Source organism: Neophocaena asiaeorientalis, unplaced genomic scaffold (genome assembly GCF_003031525.2).
Source record: "Neophocaena asiaeorientalis asiaeorientalis breed wild unplaced genomic scaffold, Neophocaena_asiaeorientalis_V1.1 scaffold228, whole genome shotgun sequence".
Taxonomy (NCBI): domain Eukaryota; kingdom Metazoa; phylum Chordata; class Mammalia; order Artiodactyla; family Phocoenidae; genus Neophocaena; species Neophocaena asiaeorientalis.
In genome coordinates, this window is record NW_020173762.1 from 340,751 (window position 1) to 352,072 (window position 11,322).

An 11,322-nucleotide genomic window follows, 5' to 3' on the forward strand; every position below is an offset into this window, starting at 1 on the left:
GGCTTTCTCTAGTGTATTTTGCACAGAAAGAGAGGCCCTCCAAATGCAGATAAACTGAGAGGAAAAAGATGTTCACTTCAATACCTCCTTTATTTTCTTTTATTTTATTCTGTATGGTACATTAGCAGGGACTACAGGCACTACTAGTAGGAGAACCGATCGGAAATGAAATCTCTTGATGGTACATGTTTGTACACATGGACTGCAACTTTGAGATTTTGAAGCATGGGGTTGTTGAGACAAAAAGCTCTCCAAGAGTATTACTGGGAAAATTACACTCTTGAACAGATCTCATTAATGGAGGAAATCAAGCCTAGCAGCTACTTCAGAAAAAAAAGAAAATCAGTAGTATTGATGACTAGGGTCTGTGTGTAGGTGTGTGTGTGTATAAGAGAGCTTTAGATAGAAAAAAAAATTTTTTGTATTGATATTTCAAAGCTTTCTACCAGCTTTTTTGGTTTTCTAAGAGTAAAAGCTTTTTGTTTTTCTTCTTTTACTATGAATTTTCAGTGCAATTCGGGTAAAGAAGTGGGGGGAAAGAGTTTTCTCTGAGAGATTCAGATTAAAGAAGGATATTTTTCACTAACGTGAGATATTCCATGAAATTTGTTTTTTGTTCGTTTTTTTAAGAATACAGAAGGTAAGAGTTAAGAGAAAAACTAGATTTAAAGGAGGACAAAACCTAAATCCATTCTTCTGTTTACTATATAATTAATCTCTGTCTTACTTATTCTTATTCTGAGATCTTGTATTTAGTGTACCTGCTATTGTATAATTTCACTTCAGAATATTCACCTCTTACTGATAATTTATCATGGTAATTTGCATTTTTTCTATATTTGATGTTAGCATGCTTAATTTGTAAATAATTTGAGCATACTGATGTTTAATATTATCTGGAGAGTACCTGGATTTCAGAAAAGACCAAAACGTGGGATACCTCCTACAAAAGCTATTTATTTTGAGGTTAACAAAGTATAAGGAAATATTTTCTATACTTCTTGCTTGAAAGCTCAAGAACTAAAAGCACTCCTATATAGGAGTTAGAAGATTTCCTCTGGAGTTTAAATTGATATGCCCTACAACATAAAAATGACCTATTCAGCTTAATTGACTTTTACAGTGTGCAAACAAATTTGAATGAATGTTGATGTTGAAAATCCTATGTCAGTTAAGAAACACAAATTTAGATCACAATAAGAACAAATTTATTTAACACTGTATGCTTTGAATTGAATTTGGAAATCTATTTTTTTCCCCAAGATTGGAATCCAAAGAACATTCTTTCTAATATAACTTCATGTAAATTAGTATTGAATTTATATCATCTGTTTTTTGTTTTGTTTGGTTTTTGGTTTTTTTTTTTTACATCTTTATTGGAGTATTTTATTCCCTTAAGTTAGGAACTATGTTGTTCAAATTCAGGGGACAATAGGACTTACTACAGTCATAAATATTGATACATTTTTAAAATTAAAAAGGAATTCAAGAGATCTATAACCTTCAAATATAACCAAACATGAAGTTATCATAAAAATATCTATTTAATTTGGCTATCTTTGGATATCACGTTTTCATATGAGCTTAGAAAAGAACCCAGGTCCAAATTAATATCCCTGTATTTGAAAGTATTTTTCTTAGCCCAATCCTTGTCAAAATTCAAGAACTAGATACTACTACCTGGCTGTCATGTTCTGATTAATGGAGGATTGCAAATAAAGGCTAATAAAATTTCCTAGAAGAAGCCAAATGGTATCAGGATGCCAATGTGATTCTACTGTTGCAGCTGAAATTTTCTTGAGGATAGGGATTCTAGAAAATAGCTTTATTTACATTTAATATGGCCTTAGCACAGCACTTTGCACATAGAAAATACTCCACAAATATTAGTTGAATGAATACTTTTGATATTGCTGTAGTTTTCTATTGTTGCATAACAAATTACTGCAATCTTTGTAACTTAAACTAACACACATTTTATTATCTCACACTTTCTATGTACCAGGAGTCTGGGCAAAGCTTAGATGTGTCCTCTACTCAGCAATTCACATGGCTGCAATCAACATTTCAGCCAGGCTGTGCTGTCATCTGGAGCCTTGACTGGGAAAGAATCTACTTGCAAGCTAATGCAAGTTGTTGACAGAATTCATTTCCTTGCAGCTGTATTACTGAGGGTCTCAGCTTTTTTCCAACAGTTGGTTAGAGGCTGCACCTAGTGGCTGTCCACAGTTCCTTCCATGTAGGTTTCTCTAATATGGCTGCTTACTTCATCAGGTCCATAAGGAGAATCTTTCACCTCAGGAAGAGCCCAGTCCTTATTTTAAGCATTTTTGTATGATTAAGTCAGGCCCACCCAAGATAATCTCTCTTTTGATTAATGCAAAACCAACTGATTTAGGACTTTTATTACATCTGCAGAAGCCCTTAATGTTTGCCATATTCTACTGACTAGTAGCAAATCATGGGTCCCACCTACACTCAAGGGACATGAACATCAGGGGGTAGGGAACCATGGGGGCTACCCTAGGATCTGTCTGCCACAGAGGTAATCTGATTTACAAAACATATCATGAACTTTGTAGTTACACACACATACCCTTACTGTCACTTTCTGTATGATTTAGAACAAATCATTTCGTCTCTTTAGCCCTCCTCTCTTTATCTATAAAAAGGAAGTGATAACAATAGTTTTGCAATATCAGTATGAATAAAAAATTATAAATGTGTAGAAATTCATAAATGGCTGGTAATGACATTAGTCTAGCCATTGTGTGAGGAATCAGAAAAGATCAGCCTTGATTTTGTCTTCAGTAAATTCATTAAATTTGTCAGACCTAACTAAACCAAATGTCACTGATGCATACCAACTTCTTGCTCTCCTCTCTGGTTCAGTTCAACATTAGAGTAGGCACCTTGCACAAGCAAAGAAAAGATGAGCTAGAAGAATCAATATTGTGAAAACGAGTACACTACACAAAGCAATCTACAGATTCAATGCAATCCCTATCAAATTACCAATGGCATTTTTCACAGAATTAGGACAAAAAATTTTACAATTTGTATAGAAAAACAAAAGACCCTGAATAGCCAAAGCAAGTCTTGAGAAAGAAAACTGGAGCTGGACGAACCAGTCTCCCTGACTTCAGACTATACTACAAAGCTACAGTAATGAAAACAATATGGTACTGGCACAAAAACAGAAATATAGATCAATGCAACAGGGTAGAAAGTCCAAAGATAAACTCACACACCTATGGTCACCTAATCTATAACAAAGGAGGCAATATACAATGGAGAAAAGACAGTCTCTTCCATAAGTGGCTGGGAAAACTGGACAGCTACATGTAAACAAATGAAATTAGAACACTCCCTAACACCATACATTAAAAATTAACTCAAAATGAATTAAAGACCTAAATGTAAGGTCAGACACAATAAACCTCTTAGAGGAAAACATAGGCTGAACACTCTTGGACATAAATCACAGCAAGATCTTTTTTGATCCACCTCTTAGAGTAATGAAAATAAAAATTAAACTTAAATGCTTTTGCACAACAAAGGAAACCATAAGCAAAATGAAAAGACAACCCTCAGAATGGGAGAAAAACTTGCAAATGAAGCAACCAACAAGGGATTAATCTCCAAAATATACAAACAGCTCATGTGGCTCAATATCAAAAAAACAAATAACACAATCAAAAAATGGGTGGAAGATCTAAACAGACATTTCTCCAAAGATGTACAGATGGCCAAAACGCACATGAAAAGATGGTCAAGATCACTAATTATAAGAGAAATGCAAATCAAAACTACTATGAGGTATCACCTCACACTGGTCAGAATGCCATCATCAAAAAATCTACAAACAGTAAATGCTGGAGAGGGTGTGGAGAAAAGGGAACCCTCCTACACTGTTGGTGGGAATGTAAATTGGTACAACCACTATGGGGAACAATATGAAGGTTCTTTAAAAAACTAAAAATACAACTACCATATGATCCAGCGATCCCATTCCTGGGCATATACCCTGAGAAAACCATAATTCAAAAAGATACATGCACCCCAATGTTCATTGCAGCACTAGGTACAATAGCCAAGACATGGAAGCAACATAAATGTCCATCAAAAGAGGAATGGATAAAGAAGATGTGGTAGGGCTTTCCTGGTGGCGCAGTGGTTGAGAGTCTGCCTGCTGATGCAGGGGACACAGTTTCGTGCCCTGGTCTGGGAGGATCCCACATGCCGCGGAGTGGCTGGGCCTGTGAGCCATGGCCGCTGAGCCTGTGCGTCTGGAGCCTGTGCTCTGCAACGGGAGAGGCCACAACAGTGAGAGGCCCACATACCGCAAAAAAAAAGAAGATGTGGTACATATATACAATGGAATATTACTCGGTCATAAAAAAGAAAAAATAATGCCATTTGCAGCAACATGGATGGACCTAGAAATTATCATACTGAGTGAAGTAAGTCAGACACTGAAAGAGAAATATCATATGATATCACTTATGTGTGGAATTTTTAAAAAGCATACAAATGAACTTATTTACAAAACAGAAGTAGAGTAATGGATGTAGAAAACAAACTTATGGTTACCAGGAGCTAAGGGGGGGTGGGATAAATTGGGAGATTGGGATTGACATACACACACATACACACACACACACACACACACACACACACACACTACTATATATAAAATAGCTAACTAATAAGAACCTACTGTATAGCACAGGGAACTCTACTCAATACTCTGTAATGGCCTATATGCGAAAAGAATCTAAAAAAGGGTGGATATATGTATATGTATAACTGATTCATTTCGTTGTACAGCAGAAATTAACACAACATTGTAAATCAACTATACTCCAATAAAAAATTTTTAAAAAGAAATTCATTTTAAAAATAAAAAAAAGAAAAGCTGAGCTACTGTTTATTAACGATGTATCACTGGTCAGGCTTTGTGCTAAATGACGAGGTAGAGATAGAGTTAGAGATAGAGATAGAGAAAAAGAGATAAAGAGACAGAGACAAGAGACAGAGATAGATATGTCTCTATGAATATATATATACATATTATATATATAACATTCATATATGTGAGGAGGAGGAAACATTATTATTCCTATTTTACATGAGGAAACTAAATCTAGGACTCTAAGGAAAGCTAAATAACATTGTCACACAAAGTGGCTAAGAACAAGAGAATTTAAGTTAAAAAAATGACCACTCTCAACTTGAACAAATTATTTAATCTCTCTGTGCTAATAATAATACAGTTGGCCCTCCTGTATCCAGGGGTTCCACATCCATGGATACCAAGTGCTGACTCGACTATGTCACTTTATATAAGAGACTTGAGCCACTGAATTTGGGTATCTACAGGGGTCCTGGAACCAAATCCCCTGCAGATACCAAGAGACAATGATACTTACCTCCATGGGTTGTTACAAATATTAATTGAAATAACACATAAAGCATTTTGCCCTGCCTAAAACACAATATTAGCTCTTATTATCATGGTTTTTATTTTTGGTAATAGTAGTATTAGAACTGTTTGGAACAATTAGAACAATATTAGAACCATTGGGATTCAACTTCAGGTTCTGGCCACTAATAATTATCTTTTCTCTATGCCATTTCAGAAGGTGCTAATTCCCCTTGAAACTAAAGGTAGAGTACCTAGCCCAGAGGTGCAAGTTGCACCTGCAACTAAGTAAGCAGTAAATTACACAGATCCACAGGGTGAGCCCACTCCATCCCAAGGGCAGCTAGGGAGTTCCAACATAGAATAGGCTGAGTTCCCAGGATCCTGTGGCCTGGAAAAGCTCATTCTTATTCACACAATGAAATAGGGAATTGCAAACAGCCTAGGGTGCTCTTTGTTTCAGCAGCTGTCACAGAGAAAAACAAGGACTTGTCAGTGGCCTTGAGGAGACCACATCTAGCCTGGCACTCATCCACTAATCCTCCCTCCCCACTAATCAAATTATATTTTCAGGTAATACATCTCCAAAAAACTATCTAATAAAGAAAATCCAAATAATAAAAAGTAAGGGATATAGTATCTCAAAACTCACCACATCTCAGTACAAATCTTTAGAAGAAGGAAAAAAAAAACCACATTAAATTAATATTAATCAGCCTCTCTCATATGTTAAATATTTCATCATCTAGTACATTAATTAAAATGGTAAATTTTATCTCCAGATTTTGCCCTAGAGATCCATTTTGATATCTTAAATTCCAGATTTAAATAGAAATGGAAAATACTAGGACAAGGAAGAACAACACAGAAGTTACATCCATTGGGCCAAGCTGGTTTCTGTGTTTGGTGTGGGAATAGGTGTCTGGTTGTCCAGGTTGAACATTTGTTTTAAACTGGTAGCTGTTAATCATATAATAAAGAAGGCAATCTCCCTATGATAGGAAAGGAAAATTAGGAACTGATAGAAGTACATTTGCATACATCTAGCTCATTTTACTTTCTTCATAAAACTTACCATCATGTGAGATGATTATTCCTTTATCTGTTTACTAATTTGCTAATCTATTCTTCATCATCCTCCTCTAGAATGTAAAATAGGCCAGATCAAATATCTTGCTTGTCTTGTTTACCACTTTATTATTAGAATCTAGAATAGTTACTTGCACATAGTAGAAGCTCAGTAAATATTTACGGAGCCTCCTTTAAAGACCATTAGGTCTAAGGAAAGAATTTGTTAAGAACTCCATACACATTTGCTTCATGGCCATGTCAGTACTTGATAAATATCTGATAGCAACTTTGATGATATTGAGTTCTTTATTTGTAAAAATGGATCATGAGAAATAAATATCAAACCAAGTGCTAGAAAAATAAGCAGCAAAAAATACATATAGAGAGAGTTGTGGCCATTTGTATTTCAATTACAATTTCTACGAGTTAAAAAAGAAAATTTTATTTTCATCTGAAGATTGTTAAGCAGAATTTGAATTTTCTTGTCTTCTTTCTAACAACTACAAATCACTAAAATCTCATCAGATTTTGGCTTTGGAAGGAAGCTTGGAAATCATCCAGTCTGCCTCCTTATTTTCTAAATTTGTACAGGGAAGCCTGGAGAGACTTAGCAATTTGCCTACATTACCCAGGTTTTAGCTCCCATGGAAAGAGTAGAAGTCAGGTCTCCTGACCACTAAATCCAGGCTTTTTTCCACTATATTTTTGCCTTCTTAGCAAAATTATTTTTCTAACTTCATTCCTGCTCTTCATGTTTCGGGGTTTTGGTTTGGTTTTGTTTTGCTGGCCTTTTGACAGTTTTATGCATATTTCTTTTCACAGCACATCATCACGGATGCATTTTTATTACCACGTATCTTGATGTTTTATAGTTGGCCTCAAATATTTAAGGCAGATGCATTTTGTAATGCTCTGTCAGTTTTTCAATAAAGGAAAAGACAGGAGCTGAGGTATTACCTGTTCTATTAAAAACAGGGTGGCAAGACTACCAAGTTTTTTTTTTTATTCTGTGCAGATTTATTGTTGAGTAATCTTATCTTCATATCCTACAGAACAATTAAAGCTGACCAAGTGCAACAAATAAGCCTGCTGATTACACACATAGCTATATACCAACCATATAATGCAGCCAATTGTCAAAATTCCAAAAACAGAACATCCAAACTTCCAACATACTAATGATCATTCAGACCAGTAAATAAATTTGAGGCAGATCAGTATTCCCAAATTGTAAAGTTATCCAATAACTTTGTTTAAAAGCATAAGAAACAAGGGCAGACAGCTGTGCCACCAGCACTAAATATTTTTGCACCAAAAGCTTGACCAGAAAACTCAAAATTGTTACTGTCCTACGATACTTAAGATATTTAAAGTCCAAATAAAGAATCTACTGGCTCTAACATTCTGAAGTTTACCAGATGCTACCAAAAAATAACTACATGAGGTGTTGCTAAATATAGGTCGGATTTACAAAACTACTTTAGTCTTTTTAACATTTCTGATTGACATCTTTAATTACTTTGCACCAGCCTGGCAAAATAAGATAAAGTGTGTTGGTGTTTGGGAACTGCAAAATCTAACTTGGGAATTAACAGATCTCTGCTCAGAGTAAGGCAATCCATTTGAAGAGACAGAGGAGAATATCTGGGCTGGAAAATTTTGCAAAGCTGGTTTACATGAAGATGTTTTGTCCCAAATTCAGACTATTCTTCAGACATGCAAAAATGTTGGCATAAAATTGGTTAGTGTTTGAAAACAAAGGAACATTGAGTATAACTTCCTAGAATGGAGAACTCTAATTTGACACCATCTTATCTAATAGGCTGAAAACCTCAATTAGTTACTATACTTAAATAGGCTTCAAAAAATTCAGTTTCTCCAGCATTAAGTCCAGATACTCTTGCTCAGTTCCTGTTACATTCACCTTATAGCAAGTCAGTGGTCCCTACAGCCTGACAAAAGAGATCATTAGCCTGATGACATCTAATAATGCCAACTCCAACAGATTAATTTAGGGACTTGTCATGGTGCATTCATGCTACTAAGGGAGACTCACTCGAGTTCTTACCATCTTACCCAAAACTCTAAGCATAGAAAGGAATCTTCCAAGTGTATATATACTATTCAGTGATGTTCAAGACTTAAATAACACCATTAAACTTTGAATGTAAGTCTGTATGAATACGGTTAATATCAAGGTTGACTCTTGAAGCCTACCAAATTGAGGAGCATTAATACTGAACACAAATCAAAAATCTAATTAGAAACATTTTATTTTAAATGTGCCAAATAAAACCTACATTTTCAGACCATAGGATTTAATACATTCAACAAAAATTTATATTACCTTACTGCTGTGAATTTACAAAGTAATAGTCCAGATCCGTTTTGATTAGATGGTTAAATTACCCTTCCCTAAGTTACACTTTACAGACATCACAAATCCCTTATAATAATGTAAACAAAATAACTTTTCCCTAAAAGGTGAACTTGAGTAATATTCCATTGTATATATGTGCCACATCTTCTTTATCCATTCATCTGATGATGGACACTTAGGTTGTTTCCATCTCCTGGCTATTGTAAATAGAGCTGCAATGAACATCTTGGTACATGACTCTTTTTGAATTATGGTTTTCTCAGGGTATGTGCCCAGTACTGGGATTACTGGGTCATATGGTATTTCTATTTGTAGTTTTGTAAGGAACCTCCATACTGTTCTCCATAGTGGCTGTACCAATTCACATTCCCACCAGCAGTGCAAGAGTGTTCCGTTTTCTCCACATCCTCTCCAGCATTGATTGTTTCTAGATTTTTTGATGATGGCCATTCTGACTGATGTGAGATGATATCTCATTGTAGTTTTGATTTGCATTTCTCTAATGATTAATGATGTTGAACATTCTTTCATGTGTTTGTTGGCAATCTGTATATCTTCTTTGGAGAAATGTCTATTTAGGTCTTCTTCCCATTTTTGGATTGGGTTGTTTGTTTTTTTGTTATTGAGCTGCATGAGCTGTTTGTAAATTTTGGAGATTAAATCTTTGTCAGTTGCTTCATTTGCAAATATCTTCTCCCATTCTGAGGGTTGCTTAGCCATAAAAAGAAATGAAATTGAGCTATTTGTAATGAGGTGGAAGGACCTAGAGTCTGTCATACAGAGTGAAGTAAGTCAGAAAGAGAAAGACAAATACCATATGCTAACACATGTGTATGGAATTTAAGAAAAAAAATGTCATGAAGAACCTAGGGGTAAGACAGGAATAAAGACACAGACCTACTAGAGAATGGACTTGAGGATATGGGGAAGGAGAAGGGTAAGCTGTGACAAAGCGAGAGAGAGGCATGGACATATATACACTACCAAACGTAAAATAGATAGCTAGTGGGAAGCAGCCGCATAGCACAGGGAGATCAACTCAGTGCTTTGTGACCACTTAGAAGGGTGGGATAGGGAGGGTGGGAGGGAGGAAGACGCAAGAGGGAAGAGATACGGGAATATATGTATATGTATAACTGATTCACTTTGTTATAAAGCAGAAACTAACACACCATTGTAAAGCAATTATACTCCAATAAAGATGTAAAAAAAAAAGATGAACTTGAGAACTTCAGTCCACTCTTTCAGGACTTGCACTTCTTCGCGGACTTCCTGATGGGGAAGGACTTCTTTTCAGAGATAGAGATCTGGACTTCGATCAGCTGCTTCTTGCTTGTGAAAGAGACCTGGATCTTGATCTCGACCTGGACCGGGATTGGAAATACCTCGATCCTTTTATAGAACCAGACCTAAATCGTCTGACTGAAGCTGTTCTTGATCTACAAAGAGACACAGATCTAGGTCGCCGAGGCGGTGCTGATCTTGACCTCCTTCCCCTGCTCCTGCTGCGAGAGCGCGAGTATCGCCTACCTCTGGATCTTGAATGTGATCTAGACCGTGACCTGCTTCTTCTTCGGCGGCTATAGAGATGACAATCATAAGCATAATGTCCCTTTTCGCCACACTCATAGCATCTATCATTGGGATCAAAGGGACGTCGGGCAGGTGGTCTATCAAAACGTGATCTCCGAGGCATGCCTGTTGATAGTTCAACTCTCACTGGGGAACCACAAATCACTTTCCCATCCAGGCCTCGCACTGCATCTTCTGCATCTCTAGGATCTTCAAATTCCACAAAGGCAAATCCCGGAGGATTTCTGGCAATCCACACAGTTCTTAAGGGACCATAATAACTGAAAGCCCTTTCTAACTCTCCTTTGCCAGCACCAGTTCCCAGGTTACCAGCATACACCTTGGTTTCTCTTCCGTACCGCCCGTAACGCGACATGATGACTGGCCTGCGAGCTCGGCTCTTTCAGCTCGCAGCGCCCAGAGATCGATTACTACAAAACCTACAACACAGCCACACTCACCAACAGTCCCGGCGGCATGCAAGACTACCAAGTTTTAAACTACTTTTGATGGCTTATATTAGGAAGCCTTGTCAGAATAAAGGGAACTCAAACTCTGATTGATTAGTGTTGTCTGGTACATCGTAGTCAACTGCCTTAGGCCAAGGGTTGTGTGTTTTTGTTTTGTTTGGTTTTGTTTTGTTTTGCGGTACACGGGCCTCTCACTGTTGTGGCCTCTCCCATTGCGGAGCACAGGCTCCGGACGCCCAGGCTCAGCGGCCATGGCTCACGGGCTCAGCCGTTCCACGGCATGTGGGATCTTTCCAGACCGGGGCATGAACTCGCGTCCCCTGCATCGGCAGGCGGACTCTCAACCACTGCCCCACCAGGGAAGCCCAAGGGTTGTGTGTTAATGCTATTTGTGTGTTGCTGAA

General features: G+C 37.0%; 1 pseudogene; it reads right to left on the reverse strand.

Moving 5' to 3' along the window:
• Positions 1-10,194: 10,194 nt before the first annotated feature.
• On the reverse strand, positions 10,195-10,886 carry LOC112403726 (serine/arginine-rich splicing factor 7 pseudogene; annotated as a pseudogene).
• Between the last annotated feature and the right edge of the window lie 436 nt (positions 10,887-11,322).